The 13,073-nt window shown below is 36.8% G+C and overlaps 1 long non-coding RNA gene across 1 annotated transcript in view; it reads left to right on the top strand.

The window, feature by feature from the left end:
* The window catches only part of LOC308069815, a 32,093-nt gene extending 19,020 nt beyond the window's left edge, over nt 1-13,073 (top strand). The window contains exon 2 of the long non-coding RNA XR_013930525.1: nt 1-13,073. This exon is cut by the window's left edge and continues 17,861 nt beyond it. This is a non-coding gene — a long non-coding RNA (uncharacterized lncRNA).

Here is a 13,073-nt window from a genome sequence, read left to right as displayed (position 1 = left end):
ACAAAAAAAAAAGTGAAAAAAATTCTTTCATCAGTGGGCGATTCTCCCCCATATTTTAAGCCATTCTTTTTTACTCATTTATGACTGCATAAAGCCTTCGTTGATCACTGATTTCTGTGTTATGTGCCGTGGAATCACTTCAGATTTAGGGACATGACATTTATCCTTTGATGGCCTTCCCTCTGATGGCACATATCTGAACTATCTTTGCCTACACATATTAAAGGCTATATACCTACCATATGGTTTTAGCCCATAGACTTTGCCCTGCTGAGCTCTTTGACCTGTTGTTACAGGGTCCACTGCTCTCAGCTCAGACATCACTATTCGTCTAGCTGGGACCATAGCTGAGCTGAGAAGATCCTTCTTCTCCTTTGGCAAGTAAACTGTAGCTGACTGCTGCCAGCTACCAGCACCTCCCTTCGCCTGACCAAAGTGCCTGCCCCTAGCAACAGCAAAGAGTTGGCATGGGGCATTACTTCTCAGCAACAATGTACTTGCTGTTCAAACTGCAGGAGGGACTCACCTCTAACCTGGGGAACTGAAAGCATCTCAAAATGTCAGTTAGGGATTGCTATCACTGAGGGTAAGGATTTGACAGTGTTAATAAGGGAGAATTTATAATCTAAAAGGAGATTATGATCCAAGTGTAAAATGCTATGAAACATACTCCTCACACAGTACTCATTTCCTCATTTCCTTGATAACCTTTCCCCTCTCTCTCTGTTCCTATGTAATTTAATGACAGAAAGATACAGCACAGCTATTTTTTCCCAAATGCTGAATGAAGTAGAAATTACGTTAAATGAGAAAGTTAAGATGCAAAAGTTACTTCAGCATTCAACTCTTTGCAGCTCCTTAAAACAGCTTTATCAGTTTTTAATACTGATGAGGACTGCCATCTGGCTGAGAGCAAGAGTGGCTATCATATGTATAATGCACAGCATAATTACAATGACAATGATAAACTGGTCCCTGACCATGTAGAGCAAAATTTGGTGAGGCCATGAAGTTACTGTGCTTAAATAAGCATCTATCTGCGTTATAAAATTGTCTTACCTGGACTGTATGTATACTAAGAGCCATTCATGGCTGGCATAAAGTGTTACTAGCCCCTCATGCTGATTCCTGTCAATTCCTAAGCACTGACGAAGGTCTGATCAGGCTAAAACAAATATATAGTAAATCTGATATAACTACTTATATAGCTTTAACTTCTTTGACACATAACCTTTACAGGTCTCACAAACAGATTTTTTCAGAACAATCAGAAGTGGCACTGCAAAACAAGTAGGGCAGGAATTTCTTAGAGCAGGCAAGACACCTGGCCTGAAGCAGATGCAAACTATTATAGACAGAGTACATGAGAGAGCACAGGAAGAGGCCATCCTCTGTATTTCAACCTAGGCTTTTCTGGTGCTTTCTCTTGAGCTTCCCTCCTTCTCTTCTGGTTATTCACTGTATAAATTACGTCATTCAATCTGCACTATGTTATAATATAATCCTTAAACTTGACTCTTGAGAACAGGGGGAAAAAAATGCTAACTGCTAAGAGGTAAGACACAGCAATTTCATAGCCACATAATTTATTGGCAGAACAGGGATTTCAATTTGGCTTTCCACAATGTCAATAAATGCCACCATACAACCAGCCTATGACTTAGTTTGAGATAGGCTTATCCCATTTTTTCCTGTTGGAGGCATTCAACTTGTAAGCTGAATATTAGTTAGAGCAAGAATTTGAACAAAATTTTGCAGGCAGGCAAGCACCAAAACGACTTCTTCTAGGTCCACCTCTCTCTTGAACAGCTGAGAAGCCTTTCATCTGTAACAGCTGTATTCTTACACAATGCTTAAGGTTTAATGAATCAGAATTTCTGATAAAGCCAGTTAAACCAGAATTCCTGACTAGATCTGACACACAACCTACATTTCTCTAGGGACCCAAAATATTCAGCAGCACTTTTCTTTAATGCCTAATGCTATCTGATTATACGAGGCAGAAACTAGATACATTACTCTGACTTAAGAGTTTACAGACTACATTTCAGCGAGATCTCATACAATTCTATTTTAAGAAGCAAATTACTGTCGACTAAATAAAGAATTGTAAAAATAAAGGATTCTGAGGAAGAATGGTAAGACAGCTTATTTTTAATAGGGAAACGAATGTATTATTTAGTGAAGGAACCAACTTACTATAACAGACAACTTAGGGAACCCATCATCATTGAGGGGAAGTTGAAAATAGCTTAGAACTTGTTCTCTATTGAAGAATTATGATGAGCTACTAGTATAAATTGTCATATGAAAGTGGAGAATGTACAGGTTGAAAACCACTATTGTTAGGGTTAATGTAAATGGACTTTGTTTTCCCTTTACACAGATTCTAACATACAGTTATCTCTCTTGAAGTTTATAGGTGCTTATCAGATCTAAGCTATCTAATTTTATAATATTATAATATTATTTTATTAATGGGTAATGTCACATTGGTGGTAATTATTATATATTGTATATATTAAGTTTATGAGATCTAATCACAGTTTATTTTATATATAAGTTTTTGTTTATATATAAGTTTATGAGATCTAATCATCTCTGTATGTTTATAGTTCTTAATTAGAAAATTAAACACCCTGGACAATGGCTCTAAGTATTCACAGACAAGACCAAATCCCTCTTGATGAAAAAGGAATTGTTTTAAAATGCTAAGTTTATGTTTTTCCTAAAGACCAAATGATGAAAATAGAAAGACTGAAAACAAAACACAAGGATAAAGGCCTGCAGAGGAGAGAACCGAAGGCAGAAAAAGCCTCATACCAGGGATTCAGCCTCTGCTTTTAAGACGTTTGGCTATGAATTCTTCAATATTATTAAATTATCAAGATCTAATACACTTTTTAAGGAACCCTTGAGGCTGTCTTTCCCTTGTCATCTTCAGTACAGAGCAAGCATAACTCTTCATGGAAGGGCATGTGCATGCTGAGCTTGCCTTTTTGAGTGAGCGAAGAGTTTGACCATTTTCCATCTACTTTGGCTCTTCTGCACAGCAACACTTCAATGCTGTAACATGTGAAGAAGCCACATTTCAGTGCTGGAAGGGTACTGCAATAGGGCTGGGCAATTATTATAGGAAACCTAGTAATCTTTGATGGTAACACTACAAACAAAGCAGGAGTCTATGGTTTTGTTCCTGTTTGCCACTGAAGGTATACAGAGGACATACTGATAATTGTGTGGACAATTAATACCTGGCTGACCTCAGTTACAGACACTGGAGACATCTCTATGCTACCCCACCCCATGAGATCTGCAACCATAAAGTGAACATGTATTCCGTCTTTTTTGTACACTCTAGTCTGCAAGTAGCTATGATATGGTTCAATATAATCACCCGCTTGCCTCTCACCCCCCGCAATTAATTTCTCTGTTCATCTTTCTCACTCTTTTATCTCTTTTTTGTTGTTGTTTCTTTGAAGTTCTGTATAACATTTTTCTCTTATGGGGAAAAAATAATTACCACATCTACAACAGTTTTTATGAGCAATTCTGCTTGTTTAATCTTAACAGGTTTGTGGGGCTCCATAAAGTCTATCAGCTGTGGTACAGTTCTTCAAAGGTAAAAAAGCATTTAGAAATTGAAACATCATTTGAATATGTCCTACATTGTAATTAAGATTTTTCTGAACTTAGAAGAGCAGCCAGGAGTCTGTGATCGCAGCTATCTCGGAAAGCCTAAGAAATATCACTGCTTTAAGAATTCTTGGATATCACATCTCTGAATGCTTTTTTGTCAAATTGGACAGGAAAAACTTCTGGGATTAGTCCATGTGTCCAGGAACATGTCTAATTCTTCGTAATCCCTTGCACTAACTCCAGTTCTTATCTCACCCTAAATGCATCAGTGACCTGACTATGATTAAGTCTAAATCTTCAAAAGACAATCTAGGTAAGTGCTCAGCCCACCTTCAGTTTTCCCAAAAGAGTAAAAAAGAAAATGAACCAATCCAAAGGTACAGCTCCTCTAAATCTGGCGTAACTTCCCCCCAGAACCTCTGTAAACAACAACATTTCCTTCTGGATGGGTTCACCAAATTATCTAACACAGTCAAATGAAAGCCAACACTGACAAAAGTTGCCAGTGCTACAGCAAAAAGACATTGCCAAAGTCAAAAAGGGACATTGGATTTTAAGAATACATTTCTTTCACGAAGCTATCCATCTTATATGGACTAAGAATAAAGCTAAATTATACACCTTACTCGTGTTACTTTTTTTTAATCATGTAACTCATTTTACATTATCTTAATATTTGGATTATTCCTCCTAAAAAGTCCAACTTTTTCTTTCCTACTTGACATTTATGTCTGCAGAAAAAAATGAGGGAAACTTCCTACACTTTAGGAAGCTAAATGATAGACACAGTTAATTTTCATTAAATAACTTGGTTTAGTCTGCAGTTTAAAAAGAAAAAACAACAAAAAGCCCAAAACACCACCCCTCCAGCAACACCTCCACCTGAGATTTGTACCTGACCTATGGCTTAATCACAAGACAGCCAAGAAATATATTAGGAAGATCAGCACAAGTAACATAGACATTATCATAAACATTTTCTCTCAGAGTGATTATACTGGAAGCATCTTCGTATGAGCACGGAGGGGGTGTGGGGGGGGTGGGTGGGTGTGTGCGGGGGGGGGGGGGGGGGGGGAGGGGAAGAATAGTTTACCATGCCAATTGTAGTGACTTTCTTTATTCTCTATTCACAAAACTGTCCTTTAGGTCTAGTGGTTTTGGTTTTGTGGGGGACTTTTTTTTTTGTGTCTATGGCTTTTTTTCTTCCCCCATAGATATCAACTAGTATTTTCGTCCATATATTTTATATGAATTCTAATAGAGCCTTCTTCCTGCAAAGCATTCCTGAAAATAATCTTTTCATTCTTACATAATGTCTTGGAAGACAAATATCATTATTATCTTTTGTCTGACAGTTGGCATTTTGTCATTCAGTTTTAAATGAAGCCTCTAGGCCAAGTCAGTTCCTCAGCTTCCATACTTCTGACATTGTTAGATTATATTGTGAAGAGCAGGTAAAAAATAATTCACTGACATGTTTCTCTTACTTGTCAAAGTCAAGTGATGCCAGTTGAAAAGCTACACTACAGCATGGGTTGACATAGCCTGTTTTAATTTAATACTACCAAGCTGTTTCATCTGAGCCATAATAAAGCTTCCAGTAAAGATACAGTCTGATAATCTGTGTTGCATTCCACAGATCTTGCTTCTCTTCTGTTTGCTGATCTAAACTAAAACCACTGAAATTCTGGCATTGGCTGTTTTTGGTAGGGCCTGCCCTCAGCAGTGATGGAAGTTAAAAACTGAGGCGCACTGTATTTAGAAAACACTGAGAAGTAGTTCTCACTGTACATTTCCTCCCCTTTTTCCTGTTTATGCATTCATTTAGCTGTAGTAGAATTGTGTGACCCGTAAAGTGAGCACACTGCTGTTGCCAGTGAAAGCTCACCTTTGTACATTTAGGTCTTCTTACGACCTGATGCCCTATTGCAACTTCTTGTGGATCCTCTGTGGTCTTAGATGTCCTACCTGCTTGTTTTGCTTTTATTTGATGCAATTTTAGGGCTAGTTGTACTAACCTCCCTTTTGGCACAGTATGTTTTTTGGGTTTTTTATCACTATGCTTAGTCCCTTTCAAGATGCAAAAACCCCTCAATGTCCCTGAACAGGAAAAGGATTATTGTCAGGTCTGTTTTCAAGACTCAAATTTGTGCTTATCAGTTCTGTTTGTCTATGGTTTCTTTCTTTCTATTAATCACAGCAAACATAATATAGGCAATGAGGAGGATGACTGTCACTTCCCCATTGCCAAGAGATACAGTATTTCCACAGAGTCAATGGCTAAATTCCTCACTAACCTATGACACCTAGTAGGTGCTGTCCTAAAGCTCCTACAAGATGAAAAAAAAATTGATTCATTTGACCCACTGCTTGGGACCTGGGAGACAATGCAAGTTACTGCACTTAGAGAATGTAAGTTACACAAGATGTGATGACAACTTATTTTAGGTATCTTGCTGAACCAATACAAATTCCTCTACTTAGACCAGTCAGCAAATGACAATACAACCGTGTCTTTTGGCAGTCTGGTACCAAAGTAATGTCCCCTGTAATCCTGACATCATAAGATCTGCACTAGCATAGTGTAGAGATTTTTGAAGAAATAAATACAAAAGAAAGAAGATGAAGAAGCGATAAACAGCAGATAATATTTGTATCTGTGAATGCTTGTTCCAACTGACATTGAATCTAGACTCTCCCATAACTCCTTGGAACTATTCAGCTGCATATGCATAAGCCCACTTACTCTGAGACTCTAATCCCAGAATTTCCCACATAAGTATTAAATTCAATGTGAATGTCCATGTGTGAGTGTGTTTCTGTTTTGTTTATATGTATGTATATTTCTAAACACATACGAAATATGAAATCCACACAAAATTTGAAGAGATGAGTAAGTCTTACAATTAAGTGAAATATTTGAAAACATTCTGATATATAGATTATTGTTACATCATCTTTCAGAACGCGAATAAAGTACTGTACAGCAACTTAGATCCGTATGGAGAGCTTCCTTTCTTGTCATCTGAACTCAGACACATGGTAGTTTTTATATTTAACCTTTAGCCACATCCTCCAACAATCCCAAGTGCTCTCAGAGCTGAGCTGCTGAATCTCAAAACTATTCTTTCACTAAATTCCCAAACCTCAGATCTCACTAGACAGTCGCTATATGAAAGCAACAACTGTCAGATGAAAACTCTGAAACACATTAAAAATTTAAGAAAGCATAAACTAACTGAATGTAGCAATGAAACAAGTTAGGTAAAGATTATATTCTGTTTGTATCTTCATTTTCATAATTTAAGTAAATAAATAATTTTGCTTTCCTTTTTACATTAATTTACTGCACTATTTTTTCCCCTGCATTTGCACTGCTACAGAAGTCAGTCAGTCTTAAATCTACTGACTACAAAGAATGTGGGTCCTGCAAATGAGCAGTTTCTGGTAAGAGTTTTAACCTCTTACTTATAGAAGTCCATGATTAAGGAGCATAGTTATGAGTTTTCATTTAGGACAGAAAAAAGCAACAACAAAAAAAATCCCACTTAGAAGAAAAGAATTATGTGAATTATACATGGCCAAGGCAAGGATGAAGAGCTAAAAGTTTGCCATCCTGGAAAAATGCTCTATGTGTTAAAAACACCATGTGCTAAAAACTGGGACAAGCCCGCCCAATTCTGAAATAAAGTGAGAGCTGGTAAACCGATCTTAAACAAGATTTCTAACCAAAATGCTCTCTTAAACTTTTACCAAGCTCCTGTAAATTCAGCACAGGTGAATTCCATTAATAGGAAGAAAAGGATACAGTGTAATTAATTACTTCTCTCCAGAGGCTGCCATTTCTGTCAGACATGTCAGCAATGGATGCTAATAAAACATATGTAGTTAAGTTTTCAGCTCCTTGAGCTATTATGGGCCTTTGAGAAGCTCTCCTGCGTTCTGTTTACATGGATCAAATTTGGGCAGACATTTAGATGGCACTTCGAGCAGATGCTAGTTCATTAACTGAACAAGAGGCTTTTTCCTAGGCTTAGATTAAAATCATGGTGACATCCAACCTTTATTTTCATATACATATCACAGCTACATAAGTAACATTATCTGTTTCACCTGAGCAAAAATAGACATGCACTGATAATCAACCAAACCAGCCTCGCTTCTGATTTATTTTTTATTTAATAAGTCAGTTCTCTGACCTTATTTTTCTTAGGTTTCCTGTGCAGAAATCTAAGATAAATTTCAGTTCCAGCTGTGTAGATTCTGGGTTGATGTGAAGTCATCTTACTAGTATCGCTCACAGATATTGATGTGTGTCTTCAGACAGGGCTCAAGTGTTGCTCAACATGGTCATCCTGCTTACTTCCTTATGGAGGGCTTTACAGTCAGCCTCTCTCACATATGCAACTTATGTAGCTGAAAGTTTCAAAGCATCTAACCAGATTTTTGGAAGAGAAAAAGCTTGAGTACGTGAAACCTGACAGGTTAAAGTAATCTCATTTTTTCCATTCTAGGAAAAAATAGTAATTTCCTATAGCTGTACCTGTTATAATATTAATTGAAACTGTGTCTCTATATTTGAATATTCGTTGTACTACAAGAGAGGACCAGGTAATACTGGTTTATAAGTACACTCCATGCTTAAGATGCACGTTTAAAATTTTTGTGAGATTCTTTGAGACAGACCTCCCTTAACAGTCTTTTCCACAGAGGCTGATTTCTGTTCATATGGAAAAGAATAGATTTTTGTGAGTGACTTCATTTGGGAAAGAACAGCTCATATATTATGTGAAAGACTGGTAGACTCATGCCCTGTTCTGCTGTTCCTCTTTTTTTCCCAATTACAAAGAAATAAATACAGAGTGGGAGTCAGACGACTTATGTGATGTTGTGTTTTGAAATCAATAAGCATTACACTTTAAACGTTCACACTGCTTAGGCACATCCTGTAAGACTGATTTCACAAAGAAATTGTGAATTTCATCAGTGCAGAAATAGCAATGCTTCCAAAAACCTTAATAGTCTCAAACTCCCATTTCACTTCAATGATAGGCATAATTCAATAATTTCTCTGCCTTCTAGAAAATACCCTAGGCATATTCAAAACCAAAACAGAGCTATAGCAAGAAATCATACTTGCCAGCATGTTGCCTACTTGAAATACTGAGTTGGTCTAATCATCAACCCCTCTACAATTACTTTTCCAAGAGCTGAATAGTCACTGGAGATGAGATTTTCTAGTTTGTAAGCAGGTGATTTAATATATTGATGAAGTATATAACACAGAGCTTGAAAAAAGAACAACAAAACCCAACACTTGAATCTGCAGGCCACCCCCATGGCTGGCTATGTGAATAATTGAAGAAGGGTGGCATAAAGTGGAGAAGGAATGTAAGTCAGTAGGGAAGTAGAAAGATTGTGAATCTGAGTAGGCAAAAAAACCCAAAACAACAGAAGATAATTGAACTCAGGAGGTAAAAAAGCAATTATTATATATGTATTGTTTGAAGACTCTAAGTCTGCTCCAAATCCAAAACATAAAACAGAGTGCCTGGTGTGTGGACACAGTCGTCGGCTATCATTTCTTGAAAACAAATGCTTATATCTGATAAAGCATAATGCCCACATAAAGATGAAAAGTGCTAATATCACCATCAGGCTGGTTTTAATAACAAGTTTTTAGAGTGAAGAGCTGCAACCAGACATACTTTTAAAGATATATATGGAACATTCTAAAGAATCTTTAGCATGCAAGGTCTCAGAGATTCCATCCCAGAGAAAATAAAGATTTTAGTGCTTCCGTATTTTTTTCCAGCACTATGCCATATATAATAATTTCTGGAAAAAACAGTCCTCAAGCATGCGATGAAAGTGATGAAACCCCTCAACAGAAAAGCTGAACAAATAAACATATGGAAAATATAATTAGTAAACAATCCACAAGATTAAATTTGTTCTCATTAAGCATTTTCTAAATAACTCGGGAGAACAAAACTATAACATTCAAAGTCTGTTGTAAAACATTTTGCAAACAAAAGGCTAAACCAACATAGCAAATGGTTTTAAATTAACTATTTGCCTCCAGAATACATCTTGAGAAACCAGCTTCCCACTTCACCCTTTCTGAAATTTATTTCAGAACAGCGTTTGAAAATAATATTTTTTTTCTTTCTGCCTGTCAGAATTTGCTTTGTAAAGGCCTTCCTTTCTATACTTCTGAAGTGCACACTTGCCCTTCATCAGTGGCATAATATCTATGCTTCTGATTTTGTAAAGCAGTCCCCCAGAGAGAAAAGAAAGCAGACACATACTTAACCAACTCCACTGAAATCAACCTAAGAATTTAAAACTAAGTATTTGTGCAATGCTGGCATAATCCTTTATATCCATATTATCAAGAATTGTGACCTAAGGGCTTCTCATTACATAAACAATCTTCAAATTGACTCTTACCTATAAAGACATTTTATGAAAACAAGAAAGCAGCCAAATTTTTTTCTGCACAGGTTAATTTTGGGACTCTCTTTGCTTTTTCAAACATTTTAAATTTGAAGAGGAAGCTAGGTAAAGTGGGGGTTTTTTGTATTGTTTTAAACAGAACTTAAAATGGCTTCCTGAAAAGTATTCCTTTGAGATTTTTTATAAAGCAATCCTCAGATGGTCATTTATCTTTTTGCTGGAAATTCTCTATTTGCTACACTTTCTGTGGGAATGAATAAGTATATTCCTTCCAGTCACAGGCTTTTAAATTCTGAGATAAATCAGCTTATTTTCAAGTGGATAATGCACAGAAGTTTGTGAGGGCTTCTGCTGTGAGAAGGGAGCCAGTTTGCACAGTAATGGACTAACCTACTGTACTGCGGTGTAGTTTACTGAACTGACTTCTCTATGAAGTCTGATCTCACAGTTAATGAAAAATGGATTATGCAGCGCTGTATTTATTAATAGCATACAATTACATTTCATATGCTGAATTTTCATCCCTAAATTTGATATCCAAACGTTCCATAACAATTTGACAGCATCTGACTTGTGCAGACTTTTTTAGTATCTTTTGTTACAATTTTTATTTGCATAAAACAGTTTATTCAACTTCTTGCCCTAAAAGTAAAAGCACATAGTGCCAATTAGAAGAACAGGAGCTAGTGTATTGACAGTATCCTTGATCTCTTTCACCCTACTTCTATAACCCATCAGTGCTGCTGTGGCTTTTTGATTTACATTACACTCTGCTGAAAAGTAGGTTCTTGGATCACATTGTTGTGGAAATCCACACAATAAGTATATTTGATAGGCAATATTTGCAGTCATTACTCATAAGGGGGCTTTTAAACAGAAAAAGTTACGGATGTATAGAAATAGATGGGCATTTTTACTTTTAAGATGCCTACCTAAAAATAGCTAGGATCTGTTACAGAAGTAGGCTGTGTAACAAAAATAAGCAGGGAACACAGACTGTAACAGAATAATGATTTATTAGTTTTATTTCTACAGTAACAAAAGCAATTAGTCTTCTAGTACAGAATGACCATCTGTCTATTCCCAGGTTCAGAGTTTGAAAGGATACAGAGAAAATCCCGTTCAGGTGAAAGTACAGGAGAAAGCACTGTCCTGAAAAATTTCCCAGGACACTGAGATCAATTCATGATTCAGAGTCAAATCACCCTTACTTACTCATCTGTTGGTCTGAAATCGTTATATGGATCCAGTATCTAGTGGTTCTAAAAAATACTAACAAAGAAAAGATGATGCAAAGCTAGGGTTTGGAAAAAGAGTAACTATCTTGACCATAAAATTGTATGTGTCATACAGCAGGAAGGTACTGTATTACCCAGGATATCTCCTGAAATCAAGGCAGGTTTAGTGGTTCCCTGTCATTACTGACAGACAGTCTTCACTGTTTAAAATGCTCCTATTACTGATATTCTACTATCTCCCCCAAGGAATCCATTCAAAGACTTCTGTATCCTCTCATGATAAAGTTTTAATCTGCATCTATCCTGAGCTTTTACTCCTCAGATTTATATGGGAACAGGTAATGCCTTTTCAGCTAGAAACAGTCATTTACATACTTGAAGATACTTAAGTTCTCCTACTACACTTTCCTCCACCTTCTCATATCTTTCTTCTTTAGGCTGAAGAAACTCCACTGAGTATCTGAAGAACTATAGAAAATGCAGGGAAAGAAAACTATTCTTATGCTTTCCTCTGGACCCTCTCCCAATGGTTTTATCCATCCTGATTTTTGAACTGGGTATATAACTCCATTTAACTATGTTAGAAGGATTATTTTACTGTATGTATCTTATGTCTTATAAATGCTGCCACTATGTATGCAATGCAGTACTGCATTTGCTTTTTTTCCCCCTGCAACAGCACGGTATTTTTGACTCCAGCTGGGGAGCCTGAACTATTACATATTACATCCTGTAAAAAAATATACAAATAATTCCTCCTTAATCCTACCATACTTTTGTTTACATGCTTGATAAATTCCAACTGCAATGTATACTTCTGATTGAACCATGGCTTTGATTTTTAGACCATTTATTGCATTTGTCATAACTTTTTTCAGTTACAAACCTGCCTTCTAACATGTCCTGTTCTTCCCAGCTGCATGCTACTGTCAAGTATAAGAAGTACTTTCTGCTCCACGATTTGAACCACTAATGAAGACACAAAGCTGTACAAACCTCCAGTCAATCCCCCTGGAAAACCCAACTGATTCCAATTCAGTAGTAGATCATTGCGAACTACTCTCTGTGAACAGAGTATCCAGCCAGGTTTGCATAAATTCTGCAACAGCTTTTCAAGACCATTATAAGAAAAAAAAAATTACATCAAAGACTTACTAAATTCAAAATAATATAAAGGAAGGAAGCAATTACAAGTCCAAAATGAATAAAATAAATACTCTACCTATATAGAGTACCTGACAGATGTGTGGAGCTTATTCATCTGTACAACAGTTGAGAAACTTTAAGACAGGGTCATATCTGAGGAGTATTTGTTTAAGAGAAAAGGCTGTTTCTACAGCTTCAGACCTTACGATGGATCTGTCTTATTCTTGCTAAGAAATAGAAGTAGACAGTAAAAAAAAACCCACCAAAACTATTAAGACTTTTGCTTTGGCATCAGGAGTGGGCTGGAAACTAGGACCATGCGTGGCAATCAGTTAGCTGAGGGGAATGTGCTCGAGCTTGTCTAGACAACAGTTAACATGATGAGATATGTTTACAGAGCACAGGGGAGTGGGGGAGGGATGGCGCCAAGGAAAGGTAACACCTTGCTGTTAATTGATGGTAGTTAACCACCAATCAGGGATTGCCTAGTATGCAAGGCTTAGCTTCAAGAACCAATCTGTTTAAAACGCGCAGCTTCTGAAAGTGTGTATAAACTCGTGCTTCTGTACAATAAATGGACATTTGCTTGCA

The sequence above is a fragment of the Falco punctatus genome (genome assembly GCF_963210335.1).
Source record: "Falco punctatus genome assembly, chromosome: 9".
NCBI classification, from domain to species: Eukaryota; Metazoa; Chordata; class Aves; order Falconiformes; family Falconidae; genus Falco; species Falco punctatus.
The sequence above is the reverse complement of the archived record's forward strand: the minus strand, read 5'-3'. Positions and strand labels throughout refer to the sequence as shown.